Genomic DNA, 4,411 nt, shown 5'->3' with positions numbered 1-4,411 from the left:
AAATATTATTTGAGAAGGGAAAAAAAAGTTACAATGAAACGATGAGAGCTGTGAATTCAATATCCAAGGATGGGAAACTTGATGGGCTCTGAAGAATTTCTAGTTTGAAGTTTGAACTTTTAACCATTTCATGATCTAGTTGACTTCTATATTTATGTTCTTGACTATTGCATTGAATTTTTCTCTAACAAAATCTTCTACATGGGTCTACAAATAACTGATTGGTTACTGACTTTTTTGAGGTCATACTATTTATTATGTTCATACTAATACCACTTTGTGTATCCAAATTAAGAAAGAAAAACACCAAAATGCATCGGTTTTGGCCATCTTAGTCTCCTAGATTAGAATCTTTTATTTTTTGCTAAAAAGTATTGAATTGTACAAAATTTCCTTGAATTCTTGAATACCTAACTCATTAAATACCATATATTTATTTAAATCAATCTCTCTTTCTCTCATACCATATACTTATTTAACTCTCTCTCTCTCTAAACATAGGGTTACCAAGTAAGACGCCCATCCCTATCTTTGCCCCAAATTTAGGGCTTTTTCTTATGAGGGAGAGCACAACAACCAAGTTAATTGTTTCAAAATCCTCAATTACTTCACAAAAAGGAAGCTTATCTTATTATGCGTACTACACTGCCTCTTCTTCCAATGTAAGGTAAATGGAATCAATCTCTCAAAAAGTTTTCCCGCCAAAAATTAAAAAAACCTTAGGATCCTCATTGGTCCATTCAAGACAAAGATCATGCCACGTCATCAACCGTGTTTTAAGGGTTATAGCACGGAAAAATGGAAGTGAGTGTGCAATGGGAACATTCATGAGTGTGATTGAGTGGGAAAATGAATGAACGACCCCACCACCTGTATGTGCAATGTAATATAAACCCTAGAAAAAACGTCAGCTTTTAGAGAGAGAGAGAGAGAGAGAGAATCTACTGGATACCCTACTCCGTTAACAATTTAACACAGAAGAGGAAAGAAAAGGAGAAGAAAAAAGGAACCCCTAAAACCCTAATAAGAGAGGTTTTCATGGTAGTGACGCGTTGGCACGGATTTCATTGAACCTTTCACCTCGATTTCGTCGCTGTTAAGCCGCCGTACATGGCCAACGTGTGATGATTGCTGACTACGTTAATCATCACGCTGCCCCAAACCAGCCCCCAACGATTCCCTCCAAAAATATCAACCAGTCACGTGTTTCTCTATCTCTTTCCCTCTTTTCAGATTCTTTGCTCAAGTCAAGGTGGTCCATCCAATTCATCGTCCCACCAAATAATCGGCGATTCAATCAAGAGTTTTATTTTTTTCTTCTAGATAATGGATCGCTATCTCCTGAGGTAGGTGCAAGTCAAGGGGCCTGGTTAATACGAGGGCAAACAAGCAATTTCAGCAGAAAGGGGTAGTATGGTCTTTTTAAATCCAGTTGTATTTAGGCGTAGATACATATGTCAGCTTTCTTTCTTCTATTTTTAGGAGATGGAATACGACACATCTGCGCTCTCGAACACATGGGACAAGGCAAAATGACCACTTTACCCCATAAAATATAAAATTACACCCATATTGATGCTTCATCACACATTTCTATTGGCTCATGTGCATGCGTAAAGGGCCAAGTTCCCCAACTGAAAACACTTCACCTATTTTTGGGGAAAATTTTTCTATCAGGATAATGCCATGCAATGGTGCAAAGACTATGGAAGCAAATATAGATGCATCAACAAGGGTGAGGGTGTAATCAATTTGCTCCATCTTGTGTCTAGGTGTAGGTGCCACACTCTTAGACAAAGTCTTTTTGTTTTCCTGTGAAAAATTAACAATATTAATAATAAGGTAGTATCCTTGTGAGGACACATGGATCTCCTTTCCTTTTTCATCCATAGGATCAGAATATGGCAACTAATGGGACCCACGAGTTCACCCTTTCCCCATTCTGAGATTCTTCTATTGGCCATGGAGGAGTGATTGGTTACCATGGCACCATCTCCAGCTGATTGGAAATTGCACGCACTTTGTTCAGTTGCACTTAGGCTGCTTTTGGTAGCCATCCGATTTTTCTTTTTACATGAACAAGAAAACAAATTCTTCTGTTGGATGGATGTCCACACTTTTTTCTCTCTCTCTCTCTTAATCTAAATGAACTAGGGGGGAAAAAAAAAATCCAGAAACAAGAAATGTTGGAACATGATAAGCATCTTCCAACATTTGAGTTTTGTTCCAAACGTAATTTTGGCACAGAAATGAAAAATTCTGATTTTAACATGAAATGTCATTTCTGAAACAAAATGACTACCAAACGCAACCTTATTGTGAGTGGACATGCAAAGGAAATGTTTTTTTTTTTTGTAATAAAAATGTATTATGGATGATTGGTAAAGGTCTTGTTTGGGTGTTCATCTTTAATAAATCTTACATCAACGAAGTCTTTTTCTCTAGGTAACTTGACGACCATACATTGACAAGAAGAAAGTTTTTCCAACTATCGTATGCCTAACGCTCAGAATTCTAGGGTCATCATATTTCTCCCCCCAATTAAAGGTATGAGATATCTCATCATTTTTTTTTTCTTAATCATTTTATCACAATGATAGTGTAAAAAATAGGAAAAATTATAAGATTATACAATATTGGATTTGAGTTTATCAAATTATACATTAATTATATTGAGTTTAGATTTACAAAACTACCAAATGTAGTGTTCCTCCGATCACTATGCCTCTTTGCTGCAACCCCTCCCGTCCTGCAATCCTCCTATCCCATACTCTATTCTTCTTCAAACACCATGATCCAACACCCAGATGCCGAGGATTGTAAGGAATGGAGCAAAAGGATTGCTAAAAGGGAGGCATGATTCTGAGCTTAACATATTCACATATTACGTTTCCATGGTGTTTAATAGAAAAATTACAAAATACGGCTGTAGGAAACAAGTAATTCCAATTGAGTTTATACTATTACAAATTTGAGTTCAAACCAGAGTTCTAAGTATCGGATCAGTGGAGGGACATGGTGATCATCGGAGAATGAGAGGATTGCAAGGGTGGGATGTGGGGCAGGAGTAGGTTGCAGGGGATGGGGGTGGAAGGATTGCATTGGATGGGTAGAAGGATTGTAGTGGTAGGAAGGGTTGCGACGGAAGGACATGGTGATCGGAGAATGGGAGGCGGAGGAAATTTAAGGGTCGAACTGTCCCAAAATGTACTTGGTTGAGGGAGGAACACTATATTGGGTAATTTCATAAACCCAAACCCAATATTGTGTAATCTTGTAATTTTTCTTAGAAAAAATGAAGATAAAAAAACATTTTAGACCAGTTCAAGAAATATTTTGAATGAATCAACATTAGTTATAATCGTGTTGGCCAATTCCATTTATTTTGATCTGATATTTTGAAACCATTTAGGTTTGACATGAGACACATGAATACACTAGTTCATGTAATATACTTCTACTGACTGATTTTTCACCAATCATATCCACTTTAGGATTCCAAGGTAATTATTTCAATGAGGGTATATATTATCATTTCACATTTATACTCAAAATATGACTAATTATGACATAATGATGTCATTTCAAATTATTAATACTTACTAAGACTATTGTGCCAAATGTTTCTTTCACCACCATTGGAGAAACCTCTCCAGTTTGGTTGTTCATGTGTTTTTTTCTCTTCTTTCTTTTCTTTTCTTTTCTTTTCTTTTCTTTTCTTTCTTTCTTTCTTTTAATCATTTTATTTATTTATTTATTTATTTATTATTATTTTTATGATGTGTAAAGGGTCTGCGAGAAAGCATACAAGAGATCATATAGGAGTCAAGGAAAGGACCCACAAAGGGTCTAGAATGGGCGCCCAAGAAGGCCACAACCATCTTGGAAAGCAAGAAATATACTAATAATCCTCTGACTTGGATGCCATCAAGGAGCTAGAACTTAACCTAATCTCTGAAGCACCCTCTTAAGGGAGAAGTGCCAACCATCAGGACAAGCCCTGGATCGACGTTGTTAACACGTTTGATTGTTGAGAAACTAGTGCATAAAATTTGAATGTAGCAAGAGTGTGGGGTGTGGGGAATTGAGGTGAAAGAAAATAAAGTTCACTTTCCAGGTATTGTTTGATTGCTTTAAGAAAGTGTAAAAATTGCCTACAACAATAGAGAAGGCATGCATGCTGTAGTGTCTTTTAATAGGATAAAGGCTTTCAAATAAACCAAGTGGAGGTGGCAACAGGGCATGATCAAGCAGGTTGGCCCAGGATGTTTAGGGCTTTCACGGGCCCAAACCAGTGAAATGTCTCTATACCCTCTCACATTTGATTGAAAGATTCTCTGAGCCTAAAATGTCTCTATACCCTCTCATATTTGATTTTTTTATTGTTCTAAATAGACTTTTTTTTTTTTTT

The sequence above is a fragment of the Macadamia integrifolia genome, chromosome 14 (assembly GCF_013358625.1).
Source record: "Macadamia integrifolia cultivar HAES 741 chromosome 14, SCU_Mint_v3, whole genome shotgun sequence".
Lineage (NCBI taxonomy): Eukaryota > Viridiplantae > Streptophyta > Magnoliopsida > Proteales > Proteaceae > Macadamia > Macadamia integrifolia.
This window is presented reverse-complemented; position numbering follows the sequence as displayed.